This window comes from Macrotis lagotis, chromosome X (genome assembly GCF_037893015.1).
Source record: "Macrotis lagotis isolate mMagLag1 chromosome X, bilby.v1.9.chrom.fasta, whole genome shotgun sequence".
In the NCBI taxonomy this organism is placed as follows: domain Eukaryota; kingdom Metazoa; phylum Chordata; class Mammalia; order Peramelemorphia; family Peramelidae; genus Macrotis; species Macrotis lagotis.
Window position 1 is genome coordinate 433,240,752 of NC_133666.1, and position 22,661 is coordinate 433,263,412.

Here is a 22,661-nt window from a genome sequence, read left to right on the forward strand (position 1 = left end):
TTGAATTGGGACAAACAATCTTCTAGCTAGTCAAAATTATCAACTAGAAAAAAGTCAAAGGAAAAATTTCTGATATCATTAATCTAATTATTTTTCTCTTGTTGAATTATGACTGGAAATTTGTACTTACTTGAAAATGCTAGGATAATTCTTTTAAAATCATCAAGTTCTTAGCCTCAGAACTGCAAAAATATTTATCTTAAATTCAGACTGTTATTGCCTACTGAGAGGTTGAGTGTTATTCAAGTTACAAACTATATAATATATATATATATATATATATATAATATTATATCATTTTAAAAATATAATAAAGTTGGCGGCATTTTTATAGCATATGAATGTGTACAAACCTAATAAAAAGGTTCAAGATGATAGACTAATGGTAGGAACTCAATCTTTTCCCAATTCTTCTACAACTTTAAAAGAATATCTCAAAAAGAATTGTGGACTAGCAGAATCAACAAAAGGATAGGACAAAACATTTTTTTCTGATCTAAGACAGCAGAGAATATCTAACATCTGTCTCACACAGGCTATATCACAGTCAGTCAGAACCAGAACTTGGGGAAAACTCAATCAGTAGTGATAGGTTTCAGAACTCTTAATCAGCTGATAGTAAATACAGTTAGACAATTAGTCAAGAGGAGATTATGAAAGATCCTTTGGTGGAATTGAGAGAATTAGTAAATTATGCTGCCCAAACACTGTTCAGGGCCACAGTCCCAAGCTGAGAAATAACACTAGTAGGAACAGAAATACTAAGCAAATTACTAGAGCAGAAAAGAGGTCCTGTGGTTGACCATAGACAAGAACTCATGTTAACAGATCAGTCAATCCAGTTCTCCTTAGAAAATACCAACCTGGAACAAATGGAAATATACAAATTTCCAGAACTAGCCCCTGAAAAGCCTGAAACAAGGGACAGTGTCCCCTTTAGCCATGGAGCAAAACCCAAATTAAACATGAAGTGAAAAATTTCAGAAATAGGCTATAAAAGTAAGCAAACCACTAAAAAAGGAATCTGACTGAAAATTTACAAACACATAAGACAACAATGCCAAAACATCTACTCCTAAGACTCTGTATAAGAAAATGAAATCCTAATATGAGTAAGTTCACATGAGCCTGTATGAGAACATATCCTTCCCCATGTCCTATGTGATTCCTTGGAACATAAACAATACTGAAAAGAACTGGCTATTCTCACAGTGCTGACCTTAGTTATGTTATCTCTTGTGGCCCCATATGACATCTTCCTAACAACAGAACACTTACTGACTTCCTATGTTCATGATAAGAACTCTGGGATCCTTTCCAATTGAATTTGGCAACAAGCCTTTGTTTTCCCCTAATAAATATCCTAAGACTACAATCATTCGTTATGAATATGAAGAAGAAGAAGAAGGAAAAGAAGCAGAAAAAAAAAGAGAATCTCATGCATGGAGATTGTCTGCCTGTGGCTCTCCCATTCAGTTCTCATGGCTGTTGAATCAGAATTCTCCAACCTAGACGATTAAGAGTTGGTGCTCCCCTGTATTGGTGATGTTTTCTTTATCTTTCTCTTCCACTTTTGTTATAGTATTAATAATCCTTTCTCATATATATATATATATATATATATATATATACATATATATTATTTTCTGTATAGAGTATTATTGTAAACAATCTATTCCTTGCATTATTAAAATACTTTTATTTTCAACTGCCTGAGAGTGTCATTTACAGGAAGGAATCCTAACCTCATTAAAATCACAATACATTAAATTGGCATCATGAACAGGATTTGTTGTGTAAATGCCTCTATTTAGGAAAACAGCAAAGATCCACTTCCCTTTTGAAGTACCAGGATAGGAAGACCCTCCATTTTCCTCTTTAGCAAAAGTTTGAGCTCAAAACACAGGCTCATGTGAAGACTGGGGAAGCTGCTTTAGTGATGGAAAGCCTCCCCAACTTCCTGAGTGCTTAAGTAAAATTACCATAGAAAAGGGAAAGGAAATGAATGGTATTTGCAGAAGGGGACTGGCTCTTTTAACCACCTATAGGAAGGTATGTCAAGCTTTGGATAAGAAAGTGGGAGATTAAGGAAAAGTTTCTACCTTGAATGTGGAACCTACTGCTCTGCCCCCCTTCCCCCCCTCCCTCCTTGTATCCCTCATTAGAACATTTTAAAGGAGAATAGTAGATAAGGACCAAACCCCAGTAAAGGAGATCAGACATTGGAACTATCGGTCTCTCATAAGATTAAGTATAAATTGGAAAAATAGATATACAACTGTAACTAAAGTTTGTTTGCTTCTTTGTTTTGTTTTCTTTTGAAATTAGGGCAAGACCTCTTTGATGGATGGAAATTCTACTATATTTAGAAATGGAATATCTGTTAAAATTACAGGCTTGGGAGAAAATGAAATTTAGGAAAAACAAGATAAAGTAATGATGAAGTTAGGTCAATTACCCAAAAAAGGTGTACTCAGTGATGATTGTTCCCTTTCTCCCAGAGTACATATTAGTACATTTTAAGGGGCATGACTCTCAATTTACCTGATGAGAAATTATTCTTGAAAAACTACAAAGACCATTACAATCTGTAAAATTTTAAGTATACAATGGAATTAGGGACATCTGGGAAAGTGGAGGGAAATTTTGTGACTTGGAAATATGCATATGTATATGAATGAAAATAATTAAATAATTTAATTAATAATTTTAACAAAAACAATTTATTATATTAAAAATAAAACAAAATTTTACAAAGATTAAAATTGGAGAGAGAAATCAGACACATGCAAGAATATCTTGAAAAGTAATAGTAAACAGATTGACTAAAAGAGGAAGAAAAATACTGAAGATAAAAGCACCTTGATTTTCTTAGTGGAGCTGAAATGGTGGAGAGATGCTAAGCAATTCCCTGAACTTTTTCCCAGTTTCCCTCCAAAACATCCTTAAATGAAGCCTCTAAAAACACTGTGTTTTTGTGGGATCTGTCACTCCACAGTGTTTTTTAGAGGCATAATTTAAAGTTTCAAACTTTCCTGATTAAAAAAAAACAGATGAGAAGAGGAATTATGAACTTCTAATACAATATAAAAATTTAAAAACCAAAATAAAGTTCCTCCAGCAACCTTAACCACCATAAAAACTCATTTTATTTCTGTTTCAATCCAGGTTTTATGGAAAATAATATGTAAAATCCATTAAAACAGAATATCCCAAACTTTAATAAAAAAATAACACCTTAAAACCAAGATAGACCAAATGATAATAGACTAAATAATAGACTAAAAAAGCCACAGGAAAAAACTCCTTAAAAAGCACTATTGGTTAAATTGAAATGACAGTTTAATAGTTCCCTTGAGAAAAGAATTCCTTACACATTAGTATTGGATAAGGGAAAGTTAATGATTCCATATCTCATCAAGAAATAATACAAGAAAATCAAAATTTTGGAAAAAATAGAAGAAAGTTTGAAAATCTACCTAGAAAAAACACACCTAAAAATGAGATTGAGGTAATATAACTTAAACATTATTGAACTACTTGAAAGTCATAATAAAAAATAATCTAGTGATACTATATCAAGAAATTGGGGGGGGGGGCGCGGAGCCAAGATGGTAACAAGAAAGGATCAAGTCTTAGGCACTCTTTGATAAAACTCATAAACTAAGGACTCTAACTAAACTTTCGAGCTACTGAACACACAAAGGGACCCAGAGAGGCAGTTCTCCTACTCAAGGTAACCTTGAAAAGAGCAGAAAAGCTCTGCTCCCGGGGTCGGGGGGCGGCCCGCCAGAGGGGTGGCCCGTCAGAATGAAAGAACTTGGAGGCAGCCCCAGGAGCTCAAGCTCACAGCACCTAGGGAGTCTCCTGAGTTACACCCCGGGGAGCATCAGGCACAAAGTGGGGGACCAGCGGGGGACCTCTGCTAGAGTAAGCACATGGAGCCCAGGCCACAGGGCACAGGGAGCAGCATCTTCTTTCCAAAGCCCAGATTTGGAAACAGAAGCAGTCAGAGCTGGTGAGCAGGAGCCCCCAGGGCATGAGCCCATGATGATGAGGGAGGGGAGTGGAGAGAGACTGCCGAGCCCTGTCCTCTTCCCCTGGAACAGGACTCTGGGTCTCTGACCCCATTCAGAACCTGATTACAGTCTAGGTCCCCCCACAGAACAGCAGGGCCCCCTCCACCTCAGCCCCATGGAAAAAAGGGGCACATATGGTCATTCACAGACCAGGAGGGAGGACAAAGCCTCACACACTGAGACCCTTGTGGAAGTGTCCCCAAAACTCAGAAAGCACCCCAAAACCAGGCCCAGGCTGGGAAAATGAGCAAGCAGAGAAATAAGAGGAACACCATTGAGAAATATTTTGCAAATGAACCCAAAAAGGATCAAAATACTCTGTCTGAAGATGAGGAAGCACAAGCTCCTGCATCTAAAGACTCCAAGAAAAACAGACATTGGGCTCAGGCTATGACAGAGCTCAAAAAAGACTTTGAAAATCAAATGAGGGAGTTGGAAGAAAAACTGGTAAAAGAAAGGAGAAAGATCCAGGAAAAAAACATGAAAATGAAGTCAGCAGCTTAGTCAAGGAAATCCAAAAAAATGCTGAAGAAAATAGCATGCTAAAAACCAGCATAGGTCAAATGGATAAAACAGTTCAAAAAGTTATTGAGGAGAAGTAGGCTTTAAAAATCAAAATTGGCAAGATAGAAAAAGAAATAAGAAAACTCTCTGAGGAAAACAAATCCTTCAGACAAATAACAGAATTCAGGGAGATTGATGAATTTACCAGAAAACAGGAAACAATACTTCAAAACCAAAAAAATGAAAAATTAGAAGCAAATGTGAAATATCTCATTGAAAAAACAACTGATATGGAAAACAGACTTAGAAAAGATAACTTAAAAATTATTGGAATACCTGAAAGTCATGATCAGGAAAAGAGCCTTGACATCATTTTCAAAGAATTACTGCAGGAAAATTGCCCTGATATTCTAGAAGCAGAGGGCAAAATAGAAATGGAGAGAATCCACCGATCCCCCTGAGAAAGAGATCCCAAAAAACCAACCCCTAGGAATATTATAGCCAAGTTCCAGAACTCCCAAGTCAAAGAGAAAATATTACAAGCAGCCCGAAGGACACAATTCAAATATTGTTAAGCTGTAGTCAGGATCACACAGGACTTAGCAGCAACTACATTGGAAGTTCGTATGGCTTGGAATATAATATACCAGAAGGCAAAAGAGCTTAGAATGCAGCCAAGAATGAACTACCCAGCAAGGCTGAATGTCCTCTTCTAGGGAAAAAGATGGACTTTCAATGAACCAGGGGAATTTCAAATGTTCCTTTTGGAATGGCCAGACCTCAGCAGAAGGTTTGATTTTCAGATACAGGACTCAGGTGAAACATAGAGAGTGGAGGAAAAGGGGAAAATATGAGGCACTTAATGATGATGAACTACATGTATTCCTGCATAGAAAAATGACACTGATAATACTCATATGAACCTTCTCAGTTGATAGATCAGGTAGAGGGAGCTTTTATAGTTGAAGCACAGGAGAAAGTTGAATTTGAAGATAAAATATGGTATAAAAATGGAGTCAATAAAAAAAGGGAAATGTAATGGGAGAAAGAAAAAGGAGAGGGAGAATATATTTCATATAATAAGATTTTTCTTTACTACAATGAGCTATTGCAATGATATGGAAGTGAGAGTCAAGGGCGAATGAGGGAACCTTTGCTCTCATCAGAGCTGGCTAGGAGAGGAAACAGCACATATACTCAATGGGGTATAGACATCTGGAGTAAGAAGGAGGGGGAAGCAGGGGGAAGGGGTGGGGATGTGAGTGATGCAGGAGAGGATGTACCATGGGGGGAGAGTGGTCAGATATAACACATTTTCTTTTTACTTCTTGCAAAGGGACAGGGATTGGAAGGCCTGTCCAGGACCATAAGGCCAGGTGGATGCTAGGCCTAAGAGGTGGTATGGGGGCTCAGGGCCGCTTGACCCCAGGACCAGGGATCTGTCTGCTTTGCCACTCAGCTACCCTACAGTAGAGTCAGAGTGAAAGGAGAGAGAGAATATAGTACATGGTAGTGGAGAAATACAAAAGGAGGGAGTTGCGATCAGCAATGGCTACGTTGGAAAAATATGTAAGTAACTTTTGCAATGGATTTACCATAAAGAATGTGATCCACCCATGACAGAGTTGTTGGTGTTGGAACAAAACTGAAGCACATTTTTAAATTATTATTATTTGGGGGAGGGTGCAGGGCAAATGGGGCTGGGTGGCCTGCCTGGAGATGCCTAGCAGGGGGATCATTGACGGTCTGAGGCTGGATTTGGACCTCTGTGCTCCTGGCTCAAGGGCCAGTGTTCTGTCTGCCACCCAGACACCCCTACTATTATTACTATTTTATTTTATTTTGGGTCTTTTTTTTTCTTCTTTTTAGTTTTTGCAGGGCAGTGGGGATCGGGGGCTTGCATGTCACACGGCTGGGTGATTGTTCCATCTATGGGGCTGGATATGGGCTCAAGTGCTTGTGGCTCCAGGGCTGGTACTTCATCCATTGCACAGCCTGTCCATACCTACAATTATTACTATCTTTTTTAATTTTAATTTTTTTCTCTCTCCTTTATTTCTCAAGCAAGTCTATATTTATGGGGGAGGGGATATTTCATTTACTCTTAAACAAGAATATTTTATTAATGTAAAAAAGAAACAAATAAAAAAAAGAAAAGAAAAGATAAAGAAAAAAAAAGAAATTATGGGACTCTATCCCCATATCTTAGAACCAGAGAATAAAACAGAAATTGAAAAAAAAAATTTGATCAATTTCTTAAAAAAATCTCTAAATGAAAATTCTCAGGAATGTTATGGTCAAATTTCACAGATCTTGGGTAAAGAAGAAATACAGAAAGCATCCAGAAGGAAACAATTCAAACATTGTGTAGCTCAATAACAAATTTAGTAGTGTCTTATAAGAAATGACTTCGTAAATTTGATGTATAACAAAGATAATAATAGATCAAATGAATACTTTGATTACAGTAACATTGAACACTTGGTTTTGCAAAAGCAATATTTGATTTTCCCCTAGAATTTAGAAAACAAAATTTTGTTTTGCTTTATGTATGTGTTTCAAAACTAGCATTTTATTCTTGATTCAATGAAAGCACATTGCAAAAATATTCAATCTTATTGATATAAATCACAAAATTTAGGAAAAATCCCAATTTAGAAGCACACAAGTTACAGTAAATTCTCCATGAAAGGATCAGATGGCTTGCAAAATTATATTCTGGAAAAGAAAAGAGTAAAGATTAGAATTAAAAAAATGAGCAATATTGTGGGTTGATCAACTTTGGATACAGTCTTTTAGAGTGTAGGTGATCAATAAATATTTGATGAGTAAATGAGTAACAAATGAATTATTTATATAAAATTATAGCAAAAATCCTGAATAATATCAAAGTTTGGGGCACCAATGGCATTAGGAAAAAATAAGATAAGAATCTATTGCAAACAGTTTGTCACCCCTGAGATTTGAAATTCTCCAAAACTATCTCTATGTCATATTTATTTTCTTTATGTAAATATCATCTGAGAAAAATGTGGCTGATCTAAACAAATGTCAAAACCTGTGCTAGGTATATAAATCAAAGTATGAAGTATTGAATGTGGAGACTGGAGTTGGCTGTTCAATTTTAAAGAGCGGAGCACTATATTTCTACTATGTAATAAATGAAGCTATACATGGAATTCTTATTATTTTTCTACTTCTAAAGAAGAGATCCTAGGAGAAGCATGAAGAACACTCTCTTACATATCATTCCTCTATAAGAAAACACATTGTTCACATTGTTAGTTCTTATGTTTTAATTATAGCTGATATTTGGGAAAATACTTTAAAGACCTGGAATTCCTTTTTTTCTTCTAAAATTTCGTTTGTCATGTTTGGTATTCTTTTATTTTTATTTTTTAAACTTATTAATTTCATTTTCATCCATGGGTAAATGCATATTTCCAAGTAAAAAAATTTCCTTCCATCCTCCCTTCCCACCCCCCTTTCCCTCATCAGGGAAGATTCAGGTTAACATTTTACATTCATACTTCATTAAACATGATTACAAATTTGTAATTTTGGGCATGAGGAACTATGATTAAGGGAAAGAGATTCATAAGAGATAATTTTATAAAGCGTTTATCAGATTTGGAAGAGTTTTTTTTTTGTTTGTTTTGTTTTGTTTTGTTTTTCTTTCTCTGGTTAGGGATAATATATAGCTCTCTGGACTGCTGAAAGGAGCGTATACTTTTATAATGTCTGTGAAATGTATTAACGTTCCTGAAAAAATTCCCATACTGAAAAGTTGAGCTGTGTTAAGCTAAATTAAAAGTGACAGTTTTCTTAAAAATATTTCGAATGCTAAAGATTTTTAAAATAAACTGATAAGCTATCAGCAATAGAATTCACTATAATTCTGTAAAACAACCATATTTATGTTTTACCCCAGTACCTGTTTTTCTATTTACTATTATAAAATCAAAATTTTACCTTAATTCACATTCAAGTGCTGCCACTTAGTAGTTGTGTGACTATGGAAAGGCTATTTATGTTTCTGAATTTTTTTATGTGAAGTTTTAAAGAGAGATATAAGCACAATCACCCTGACAAAGCAACTTAGAAAGTAATTTGTGAAACTTAAAATAAAGTTACATAAGACATGCTATTAAAATTCCTCTTATAGTGTCTAATTCAGCTTATTCATTATGATGTGATGGTTACTATGAATATAGCTTCAGTAGAATATAATCAAGAAATATTTTAAATATTTGGCCCTTAGTTCAATATATTTCTGTAAACCAACTTTAGGATTTTAAGAGAAGCTCATCTTCAGAATTTAGTCACAAAATATTTTTTTAACTGAATGAACATATGGAAGTTATGAATTATTTGATGAAGTAGTTGTGTTTTGCTTCATGGGAGAGAGCAGCTAAATAGATAAAGTCTTGAAGTATTATTATTGATAATGTTACTATTAGTCTTCTTATTTGCATTACTTTGTTTTTATTTAGATAATTATTTTTCTCTTCAGTGCCATTTATCTAGTTATGTGAGAATATTTCTTAATAAGTTAGTTAAATTTTCTAGACTAGATCTCAGCACAGATGAATATTTATCATGCAACTTATAATATGTATTTTTGATAGTTGATTCACAGATGACTCACAGAGTGAAATTTTCTTAACATAAATTAAAGCAATCATCATAAAGGTTGTAGAGTATAAGTTATAATCAAAGAAATGTATGAATGAAAAATATTTTTTCTATTTGGTGAAAGTGAGCATTGATTTCTATTCTTAATGTGCTATATTTAATACCTCTAATAAGCAAATACATTATAAATTTATAAAAGTCCCAATTCAAGAAGGTAATAGAATTTTTGTGCTATGTAAATAGTTGTGAAGAGAAAACAAAGTATTATTCTAAACTTATGGGAAGATATGGACAATGATCACTTAATGGAAAGGTTAGGTATGTACTGATTACACTTGTGTTTTTCAATATATTATACACACACACACACACATATATATATAATGTATATTATGTATGATGATTTGATCCTGAAATACATATATATACATCCATCTACATAGATCTAAGTATATATGTATATCTAAGTATATATATGTATATACATCCAGGTAGGTATTTTCTCTATCAATTTCAATCAGTATTATCTTTTTCACTAATAGCCTAAAAGAGTTATCTGACATGCTAAACGTTTAAGTGACTTGCTTAGGATCAAACATCAAAGATATATCATAGACTGGCAATATAGATTATCCAGATAAAGAAAAAAGAATTCAACCACAGCTTGACATACCTCCTATGATTTAGGGCAGAGAATATAAAAACAAGTTCGAAGAAATAATTAATATGATCCTATGAAAAAATTATTCAGAGAAAGTTAATCCAAGGCTAATTCATACGAGTGAAATTCTGGCACACAAAATAATGATTTTTATATTGAAGATAAAGTGGAGTCAGAAAGCTCATCAAGAAATTTAGAATTTAATTGTATATAGTATGGAATCAAGAAGATGTAATATATTTTTTTTTAAATAGCATGGAAGGGGTGACTAGGTGACGCAGTGGATAGAGCACTGATGGTGTCAAGAGTACCTGAGTTCAAATCTGGCCTCAGGCACTTAATAAATACCTAGCTATGTGGCCTTGGGAAATCCACTTAACCCTATTGCCTTGAATACAGAGCTAGTAGTGGTATTGGCAGGACAAACCAGTGTGCATAGTTTTATAGTCCTATGGACATAATTCCAATTATTATGATTAAATCAGTTCACAACTACACCAATGTGTAGTGTTTTACTTTCTCAGTTTTCTCATATCTTTTTCAACATTTGTTATTTTTCTTTACTATCCTATTAGCCAATTTGATAGTCTTGTGCTGGCAACTCAGAATTGTGTTAATTGGCATTTTTCCCAATCAGTAATTATTTGGAGCCTTTTTTATTCATTTACTGTTAGATCATTTTTTATCATCATTTTTTTTTCTGAAAAGTGATTGCTCATACAGTTTGATTATTTATCAATTGGAGAATCATTCCATTTTCTTTCATAAATTTGATTCAGTTGTCTATGTCTTTGAGAAAGGAGGTCTTTTTCAGAGAAGCATGCTTCAGTTTGTTTAGTAATTCTATCAACCTCCTTATTTCTCCTTTTCAGTTTTATTCTTTACTACCCTTTTCTTTTATCAGCACCCCACCTTCTCTTATCTGCTTTCCCTCCTATTTTATGTAGGCTCAGAAAGATTTAAATATCCAACATTATTCCTTCTTTGAGCCACTTCTGAAGAAAATCCCAGGCATATTCCCTAGCTTCTCCATTTCCTGTTAAAAGATTTTTCATTTATTCATTTCAACTGTCTTTTTTTTATTTCTCCAATCTAACCCTTAATATTATTTTTACAGGATAAGCAAAGCCAAGGTTTCTATTTCGTCTGGGGAGATTGATCTAAGTCAGTCAAACTGTCACCTTGCTACCACACCTCCATCCCCTAATCCTCTATTTTTTCAAATTTATTTTCATCCCTATGCACATGCATATTTTTAAGTTACCAAATTTACTTCCACCCTCACTTCCCACCCCCTTCCCTCAGCTGCAAACAATCAGGTTAGCATTCTACATACATAATTTGATAAACATATTTACAGATTAGTTATTTTTGGCATAAGGAGTTAGGGTTAAGGGAAAGAGATACATAAGAGATAATTTTTATAAAATGTTCATCAGATTCTGAAGGATTGCTTTCTTTGTATGTTTTGTTTTGTTTTATTTTTCTACCTGAAAATGGGGATAACATATTCTATAGTTGGTCTAATGCAGGTGCCCTAGCTCTCTGACCTACTGATAAGAACTATTTCCATCAATGTTCATCACCTAATGGTGTTGTTGATGTGTATATTGTTCTCTTGGCTCTACTTCTGAAGATAGTGACCTAAACCTAGATTGACATAGATGGATAGAGAGAGAGAGAGAGAGAGAGAGAGAGAGAGAGAGAGAGAGAGAGATGATAGGTTGATGAATAGATGCAAAGATTTTACAATTTAGCTTGGGTTAAGTCTTCATCAGGTATCAGAGATTAATTAATTCTCTATACAAAGGAGTTTTGAAGCTAGATCAGGAATTTGTTTTGACATCTTCACCTATTACTGGCATCTTGATTAGCATATCAAATTGTTCATTAAGTATCTATAGTGACACTGTTTTTTATGAATTTATAAAAATGGGGGCCAAGTGGTGATGCAAAACAAGGGAAGTACCAAAAATGTTCCCAAAATGACTTTAAATATGGTCTCTAATCAAATCCTTAAAGTGACAGAACACAAAAAAAGAGACAATTTCTCAACTCAAAATATCATAAAAGAACTTCATAAAAGGTCTGTCCTACCTGAGTAAATGGGCAGCAGTACAACAGGCCAGAAGTGGGACTCCAAATTTCAGCTAAAAAGGCAAAATTCAAGCCTTAAAATGCTCAGACAGTGATAGAATGCCTTAAGTCAGGGAACAAACTAGAGGTCATATATTTCTTGATTTTGTGTGTGTATGTGTATGTGTGTTTTTCTATGTTACACATGATTGTCACAATAGGACTTTACCTACAGAACAAATTTTTCTTGATACATATTATTTAATTGATGAGTTGTATTTCTTGGTTGTACATCTGGTTGCTTTTCTAGCTTTTGTCCTCTCAGGTTTTTAGATCAATTAATCATATATATATATATATATATATATATATATATATATATATATATGCACATATTTTTAAACATTTATTTAATGAATTCTTTGTACATTGTGAAATCTATGTGGGATTCTGTTTAGCCTTTAAAATTCAGTTTAAACCATTTCCCCACTTGTCACCAAGTCCAGGAGGTTTTCCTTCATTGCTGATCTGTTAATTCTACTTAATAGATGGAATGTATAGATATATTAATTTATTAAATGTAGAAGAAACAGGGTTGAATAGGAGGATGGGAGTGTTCTTAGGTAAAGGTCTTAAAATTGGAATCACCATACTTTGCCTTTTAAAATAGATCTGTTTGTAGAATTGATTTTTCCTGTAGAAGGCAACCTGATATTGAGCAAATGCAAGAGGCACTATTATCAATTTAATAAATAAAAGTTTGACATTCCTGGAAAAGAAATTTGTTTTCTTTGCATTTAGCTGGGTTAGATCTGTCATTTAGGAACAATTGCTCTGTCTATATGAAGAGTTTATATTTAAGATGCAATAGAAGAAATATTATGCATATAAATGTAATTTAATTAAAGAAAATAAATGATATATTAACTAGGTTTAGGTATGCATGATGTCACTTCATACTTAGTCCAATTGCCATTTTATAGATATTGAGACAAGTTAAGTGATTTAGCCAAGGTCAAAGAAAAAGCAAGTGGTAGAATCCAGAAGCCAGGTCTTCTGAATCCACTTTGAACCACACCGACACACACCCACACACAATATGCATGTACTTATGCATGTGTTCATACATATATATGTACACACATGCACGTGCATATATAAATAGGCATATCAGTATTTTTGGCATGTACATATGTGCCTAAGCAAAATATATCTATGTATATTTACATATACATCAAGGTTAACTATAAATGTCCATATATATGCAAATAGTGCATGCTTAGAATACAAATATTCATATGAACATAAATATCTGTCTTATTTAAACTTAACTCATAGCTAACAAATAAATGCAAACATTTCAATAGAAATAAAAAGAAGTATTACACAAGAATATAAGAACCTATGTTCTGATCAATACGAGATTTAGAACAAATATTGAATTTGACTAATTACTTGAATCAATTTCTGAACTTAAAAAAAATAAGTTTTAACATTTCTTTCCAAGTAGTTTTTAAATTTTTTTTATCTTTTTCTTTCCTTTTTATCCCTTTTCATTTTTTCATGTTTTCATTCATTTCTTCCTTTCTTCTTTCTTTTTTCATTACATATCAATAGTTAGTGACTCACCACACAACACATAGATAAATATTCAAGCAAAATAAATGCTTATATCTAGATAGGAACTAGATGTGAACAGAGTAGGAGTCCAGGGCTAGAATTATACCTATTCCATCGCTTAAAAGTTGCCATTCTTGGGAAATGTTTTATGTTTGAATGTAACTTTTGAACACTGAATCTTAATTAAGAAAACAGGTCCCAAGATGTATATCTACTGAACCTCCTTCTCACCAAATGCCAGTAACTTTAAGAACACACTTAAAATAGGCACACTTAACCAAGTCAATAGCAAAGCAGATTTGAGAGAAAGTACCTAGAAGAGAACATATACAAGACAAGCCAGATGTTTTCCCATTGGGAGCAATGTGAGAGAGGGAAAGAGAAAGACTGACGGTCAGACAGAGAGATGGAGAGAACTTAAGAAAAACTTCATCTTTTTCCAAATCTTGATAGTGATAAGAGGTTAATAACTGTCTCTAGAACTCCTGACCAATGAAATCACATCTGTTGTTAATCAATCAGAAATTACTCAGGAGAATGCCTAAGAACAGCAAAATAATTTTGAATTATTACTTTAATTTCCTCATCATTGGTGGTGAGTTCACCTTTTTTCATTTATGATACTAGCAATTTGTTTTTCTTCTTTCTTGTTTTCAATCCAATTGATCAGAGGTTTATCAATTTTATTGGCTTTTTCATAAAACCAACTTTTGGTTTCATTTATCATTTCAATAGTTTTCTGCTTTTGATTTTTTTAATTTCTCCTTTAATATTTAGAATTTTTAATTTGGTATTTAATTAGGGATTTCAAATTAGTTCTTTCTCTATTTTTAGTTGCATATTTAGTTCATTGATTTCCTCTTTCTCAAATTTATTCATGTAAGGATTTCAAGATATAGTATATCCCCTGACAGCCATTTGGAGTGAATCCCATAGGTTTTGGTATGTTTTTACATTATTTTAATTATCTAGAATAAAATGATTAATTCTTTCTATAATTTGTTTTTTGGTCCATTCATTCATTCTTTAAAATGAGGTTATTCAGTTTCCAATTGGTTCTGGGTCTATATATCCTTGGCCCAGTATTGCATATGACTTTTATTGCATTGTAATCTGAGAAAGATGTATTCACTATTTCTGCCTTTCTGGAGTTGAGTAGGTTTTTATGTCCTGGTATATGGTCAAGTTTCGTATAGGTGCCATGTTCTGCAGAGAAAAAAAGTATATTAATTTATCCCCAATCAATTTCCTCCATAAGTCTACCATATCTAGTTTTTCTAACAATCTATTTACCTCCTTAACATCATTCTTGTTTATTTTATGATTTGATTTATCTAGACCTGAGAGCAGGAGGTTGAGGTCTCCTACTAGTAGAGTTTTGCTGGCCATGTCTCACTATGGTTATTTCAGTTTCCCCTCTAAAAATTTGGACGCTGTCCCATTGGGGGCATATATAATTCAGTATTGAAATAACTTATGTCTATGGTACCTTTTAGGAGGATATAGTTTCCTTCCTTATCTCTTTTAATGCTATCTATTTTTGCAGTTGCTTTGTCTGAGGTAAGGATTGCTACCCCTGCTTTTTTCACTTCCGATGAAGCAAATTATATTTTGTGCCAACTTTTTACCTTTACTCTATTATGTATCTCTCTGCTTCAAATGAATTTCTTGTAAGCAGCATATTATAGGATTCTGGTTTTTCATCCACTTTGCTATTCTCTTACATTTTAAGGGAGAGTTCATCCCATTCACATTCAAAGTTATAATTACAAATTCTTTATTGTCCTCCATGCTATCTTCCCTCTGTTTTTATTTTCCCCTTTTCCCTCACTTTATCCATATTCCTCAGTATTTTCTTTCTGAATACCACCTCCTTCAGCATGTTTGCCCTCCTATATCTATCCCTCCCCTTTCTTTCCCCTTTCCCTTTTTCCCTTTTCCCTTCCCTTCCCTTCCTTTCCTTTCCTTTTGTTTGTTCCCCTTTTTTCTCTTTCCCTCCATTTCTCTGTCCCCCCTCCCCTTTTCCCCTGTTAATACATGACAGGTTAGATGATTTTTAAGTTAACTGAGTATGTGCATAAATTGACTTTAAGCCAAGTCTGATGAGAAGAAGTTTCAGATATTTCTTATTTCCTCCCTTCATCCTCTCTGTTACCAAAGGTATTTTTTACCTCTTAGTGTAATGAGATTTACCCCATTCAATCCCCTCCCTCCTCCTGTCTCCTTCCTGTCCCCCCTTTCAAGGAGGTAGTGTTTTTAAATCACTCTGAGTCATAGAAAATTCTGAGTATCCATCACTTCTAGCTAATTACATTCTATCTAATACAGTTAAAATTCTTGAGATTTATTAAGAGTCTTTCTCCCAAGCAAGGTTGTAGCCAGTTTTATCCCATTGGATAGCAGTGTCATGGATAAAGTCATGAGTGTCCATCACTTCTGGGTAGTTATATTCTCTTTGTTAGAGTTACAGTTCTCAAGAGTCATGAGAAACTTTTTCCCAAGCTGGGATGTAGCCAGTTTCAACTTATTACTAGCAGTTTTTTTTTCTTTATTTACCCCCTTTTTGTTACCTTTTTTTTACCTTTTCATGTGTCTCTTGACCCTCCTGTTTGATGTCTAAATTTTCTATTTAGCTCTGTTCTTTTCATCAGGAATTTTTGGAATTCTTCCATTTCATTAAATGTCCATTTTTCCCCTGAAAAATAAGGTTCAGCTTTGTGGGATAGTGGAGTCTTGACTGCATTCCAAGCTCCCTTGCTCTTCAGAATAGCTCATTCCAGGCCCTTCGATCCTTTAATGTTGATGCAGTCAGGTCTTCGTAATCCTTACTGTGGCTCCTTGGTATTTAATTTGTTTCTTTCTGGCTGCTTCTAGGATTTTCTCTTTTATCTGATAGTTCTGGAATTTGGTCACATCATTCTCTCTCTTCTGCACTGGAACTCTCTCCCCGAGCCCTGCTGGGGAGCTCCAGAGAGTCAGCACAAACACCAATGTTCCCTAGTTGACCCAAGCCCTTGTGGTGGACCAGGCTCTAGCCCCACTCATCAAGCAGGTATGGCTCTTGGGCCCTCAGGCTCCCAGGTATCCCTCTGCTAATCAGGCTGGTCCATGACTGATCTGCCCTCTTTGCCCAGACTCACCCAGGGCTGTGGAAGAAAAATCCTGAGGTAGATGTTCTTTCTCCTGGCTTTTCTTTCTGGGTTTTATTGATCAGATTTGCGTTAAGAGGTTTGTTTCATATCATAGATGGGGAAAGATTAGGAGACTTTAGAACTGTGGCTGTCTCCTCTCTGCCATCTTGGCTGAAGTCTGCAATTTTCTTTAAAACATTTATTCAAGCCTCTAAACAAATCCTGGAGTAAAAGAACCCACAAAAAAATGATTGAAAGGAATGTTCAAGTTAAGATAGCTTACATGGATTTCAAGAAATGTCTGTCTCATTTGAGCAGGAGAGTGCAGCCCAACAAAGTTTGTGTCTGCGAAAGCCAGTAGGAGACTAGAAGCCAAAGCAAAGACAAAAGCTCCCTGATCCTGGTTCATTAGGCCAGGGGCACAGTAGGCCATCTAAGAATACTTCAGCTCGTCCCTGGACCTTAGCATTCATCATGAGCCCCGGGAGAAAAGCTCAACTTTAAATATCATGAAATGGGCAAAAAATCAGCTAAAAACCAGAAAAGATACTTGATGATGGAAAGTTATTAAGGCAACAGGGAAGATCAAAATACAAATTCAGAAGGACAGCAATGTCAAAATGCTTACCTCCAGAACTTTACAAAACAATAAGATTTTGTCTTCCTGGAAGTATTCATGAAGAATAAATAAGAGAAAGAAGAAAAAATTAGGGAAAGAAATGAGAATTATACAAGACAGATCCAAGAGTTTAGAAAAGAAAGACAAATATTGACAGTAAAACAATTCTTTAAAAAATGCAATTGGCCAAATAGATAGAAAATCCACTAAAGAACAGTAGAGAAAAAGCAAAGCAGGTCACAGAGATTATTGCTTGTCCTGTTCTGGGCATCCTAAAGAAAAGGAAGAATGAAAAATTGGCATTGCAGGGGAAGAAAAGAGAAGAATATGCACTTATCTTATATAGAAAGAATGTGTATATTGAAGTCTATATAAATATGAATCAGTGGGGCAGAATACCAAAGAAAGAATCACTTAAACTTCAATCTCATTAGAACTGATATTAGGATGACAGAGTACATACATATATGTATGTAGACATATATATATATATATATATATATATATACACACACGTGCAAAATAACTTTCATGCCATATATGTGGTCATGATGCCTAGAACAGCAAGAGTAAAAACAGAGAAAGTGTTAAAAATGTTTATTGAACTTGCATTGAATTGATGGTTTATAGAATGAAAATACTTTGAAGAGTGTAAAGTAAATGATTAAAGATTCAACAAAATGGTTCAATGAGTAGAAGCCTGGACTTGTAAAGTTAAATATCTGAGTTCAAATCTGGCCTCAGATATTTATAATCAGTGTGACCAGGTCAAATAACAATTCTCTATCTCAGTGCAGGGAGGAAGAAATGGCAAATCATTGCAGTATATTTGCCAAAAATATGCCATGAACAATATAATACATGGGGTCAGAAAGAGTCAGATCCTATTAAATTACTGAACAACAGCAACAAGTAAATGATTATTTTAAGGAAAATGAGCAAAACACACGAAAACACGAGATGAGAAACAAAGAGAAATGACTCATTTTGATCTACGGAATGACTATTGTCCTTCAGAAACTATAGGCTTTAGGAAACACTAACTTGTATGTTTACAGGTAATATCAGAATAATAGGGGAGATCTACAAACATTTTGTTTAGGTTATCAGATTAAAATTACTCATTGGTTTAATTTTTCCTCTTTTCAACTGAAGGTGTTAAATAAAAAAAAGAATAAAAATATGATCTGTTGCAATCTGGAGCAATTATTATATAATCTAAAATGATTGAACAAAAATATCAAAGCTTCTCTCAACCCAATGTGAATCTGACTTACAAATTATATTTATGATTTACTGGACCTGACTTCTGGGTGAGTTAATTGATAAACCAATATGGCGAAGCTTTTGGGAAAGGGGAGGGAAAAACTCAGTAAGATGTAAGAGCTAGACCTCAAGGGTTAGTAATATCAATTAAGCACATTAATTTAAGACTCATTATCAGACTGAATTGTGTTTGCAGAGAAATAAACATGATCCATTAAAAGCCTGAACCTGGAGAATATTTTTAACGTCCTATCTTTGTGATTTCTTAGATGTTCAGTAGTTATTGTAGTCAGATTTAGGATCAATTTTCTGAGTTCTGCTTAAGTTAAATAAAATTGGTATTTTCTTCTTTGAAAGAGAATTTTGCAATTTTAACATGATTTCAGAATCCAAGCCAGTTTATTGTTTTCACATTGGATGATAACACAGTGTAAAATAACTTTATTTTTTGGTTTGTAATTGTGTCAAACACAGTCAGGTGCCTGGCATTTAACACACTACAAAGATAGTTACACATAGACATCACTGAATCCTCTAAGATGAAAAGGATCCACAAGTAAGGTTATGTAATCACCTTTCTTGTTATCTTCCTCATTATTTGTCAACTATCCCAGAATAAATAACCAAATTAGCTTTCAGTAAGAATTACCTTTTTAATAAGCCTAAGCTCCACCAAAAATATAGGCAATATGCTCTCTGTCTTCTTTTACTATATCACTCAGAATTCATGATTTTCTTTAAGAAGTGCATTAATATTATAATTCATTTTATTTCATTAACTATTTCATTACATATAAGAAATTTGCCAAGTATTTAAAAATGCTTTTATTTATTTATTCTGAGCATTATTTTTAAATTTTAAGTTCCAAAATATCTTCTTCCCTGTTGCTACTCTTCTCTCTGGGATGAAAAATAAATTGGTTATACATTTTAAATCATTCAAAACACATTTGATACTGACCACATCACAAAACAGACAAAAAACGAATAAAGAAAATGACTGTCCAATTTGCATTCAGTGTTCATCAGTTTTCTCTCTGAAGAGGAATAGAATATCTTCATCATGAAACCTTTGTATCTGGATCAAAATTATGTCAAATAACCAAGTGTTTCACATTTGGTCAACATTACTACATTTCTATTACTCTGCAACATTATCTCTCAGGTCTATTGAATTCTCTTTGAATCAGTTCTTATAGGTATTACCATGTGTTTTTCCTGAAAACATACCCTTATAATTCTGAAGATCATATTATTCCTCCATAAAAAATTATATCCTACAACTTGTTTATAATTCCTCAATATATGAATTTCATCTCAATTTCCAATTCACCATCACAAAATAAAATCATTTATATCTTTGGAGCATAGGCATGTTAGTGGCATTGTTGAGTCAAATGGTATGCAGTTTTAAAGCTTTTTGGTAATAGTTGTGAATTGTTCTCCAAAAGAATTGGATCAGTTCACATTTTTAATTTTCTCCTTTGGCATTTGTCATTTCTGAGAGGTAGGATGTAGTACTTCAGAGGTGTTTCAATTTGCATTTCTCTATTCAATAATGATTTAAAACATTTTATAATGTAACTACCTTTGATTTAGTCTAATTTTTAACAACCTATCTTTTGACCATTTAACACTAGGGAAAATGCTCTTATTTTTTTAAAAAATTGATTCAGTTCTATAATCAGTGCATATCTAATATATATATGCATATATATATATATATATATTACTCCATTCTTTATGGTATGTTTTATTATAATTTAGTTTTACTGATTAGCTCTTTTAATTAGGTCTAATTTTACTTTTGCTTTTTCATGATTTCTATCCTTGCCATTCTTACTTCAGCTGACTTACAGGATTCTGTTTCAGTCTTTTAACTCTGTGTATCTTTCTATTCTTATACTGTCTAATAAATAATATTTTGGTAGATTCCAATTCATAATTAATTCTAATATCTGTTTTTATTTTATGCGTCAGCTCATCCCATTCATATTCACCATTGTGATGACTGTATATTTACTCCTCATTTTCTTTTTATTTCTTTTTCTCTCTCTTTTTATTCTGTCCTTCCTCAGAGGTTATTTTTCTTCTAATCATTATCTCCTTTAATCTCTGCCTCTTTTATCATCATTCCCCCCTTTTTTCTTATTCCTTTTCTCTTCTATTTTCCTTTTAGGCAAGTTTTGGGCACAACTGTATGTGTTTATCTTCTTACCACTCTAAATCAATTCTATAAAGAGTGAGATTAAACATTACCTGCAAATCCTTTTTGTACCTCCGTTGGAAAAGTTCTCCATTATTTGCCTTTTTATATAAGAAAATTTTCCTCATGCTACTTTACCTTTCTACCTTCTTCTAGAGTATCTCTCTTTCTCAACCTATCATATTTTCCTTTAGGAGATTATTTTAACATAATTGCTTACACCAATGCCCTGGGGTCTATGCAAACTCCCTTTAAATGCCTTAATAATGATAAAGCTCTTAAGAATAGCAGGTATCATTTTTTCATAAAGGAATGTAAACAACCTAATTTCATTGCAGCTCACAAGCATATATTTCATATTTACCTTTTTACTCTAAACTTGATCCTTGTTTTTTATATCACATTTTCTATTCATCAATGATCTTTTCATCAGGAATGCTTTAAAATATTCTCTTTCATAAAACATCTCTTTTTCCCCCTTTAAGGATTACACACATATAAGACTAGAGAACAATACAATTACACTAAAGATGGCTAAAGGTGACCCATAAACCAAAAGGCAAAATGTCTGCTCATGCCTTCTTTGTACAAACATGCCATGAGGAACATAAAAACAAGAATCCCGAAGTCCCTGTCAATTTTGCAGAATTTTCAAAGAAGTGTTCAGAAAGATAGAAGAACATGTCTGGAAAAGAAAAAATTGATGTTTGATGAAATGACTAAGGCTGATAAATTGTGGTATGACAAGGAAATGAAGGATTATGGACCAGCTAAAGGAGGGGGCAGAAAGGATCCTAATACTCTCAAACGAGACCCCATCTGGCTTCTTACTATTCTGCTCAGAATTCTGCCCCAAAATAATATCTACAAACCCTGAGGATGTAGCAAAACCACTTGGTGAGATGTGGAATAATCTGAGTGATAGTGAAAAGCAGTCATGCAAAAATAAGGTGGCAAAACAGAAAGAAAATATATGAAAAGGATGCAACAGATGATAAATCCAAATGAAAGTTTGATGTTGCAAAGGAAACAGCTAAAGCTTCTTGGAAAAAAGAGAGAGGAGGAGGAGGAAGAAGAGGAAGAAGAAGATGAAGTTAATGATGAGTAAAACTATGTATTTGTCTTAAATACCATAGAGTTGGGGAAACATTAAACCACCTTTATTGATACACTGTCTAGTGCATTTGTAGATTTGACTTTTTAAAATTGGATCATGGGTGCTCTAAACATTTTACCTGATTTATGTAACATTAACATAGGCATCATGAGCACATTGAAGTGTATAAAAGTTGTACATATTTCCAAACATTTTAAAAATGAAAAGGATATTTTGTCTGTGCACTTTGCTGCTGTTGTAACAAAACATTTAAAAAATTACAAACTTTTGTGTGTGATAAATATGGTTATTGGTTAGAAATTCCAGATTGTAAACTTAAACTCTCTCTTTAATCTGGAGTGAAGGGGGTATGTACATATTTCCATATAATCAGATAAATGTATACCTACATCTAAGTAGATACACACATATGTATTATCTGTGTGTGTATATGTATTAGACAAATCTCATAAATATTTGGAATTATGACACCTTGAAAGGGAAATCTGGATCTTTCATTAGGTGCCATGGCCCAAAGTATGCACTGTTAGAGTAGCTCTCAATGAGTATCCATCTAGCTTAAAGTTGTCTGTATATAGTGAAATAGCAGTCTGCTGTCATTCACAGATGTGGCAAGGGGGTAGAATTTCAACTGGCATTGAAAGTGTCATTTTTTTTTCTTGTGGTTGTTAAATGCTGTTGTTTTAAAATGGAAACTTTTTAAAGAATCTAAAGGGACAATGCAGCAATGGAAGTTAAAATGTATTC

The 22,661-nt window shown here is 33.7% G+C and overlaps 1 pseudogene; it reads left to right on the forward strand.

The window, feature by feature from the left end:
- Positions 1-21,327: 21,327 nt before the first annotated feature.
- LOC141501676 (high mobility group protein B3 pseudogene) lies at positions 21,328-21,905 on the forward strand (annotated as a pseudogene).
- Positions 21,906-22,661: the final 756 nt, after the last annotated feature.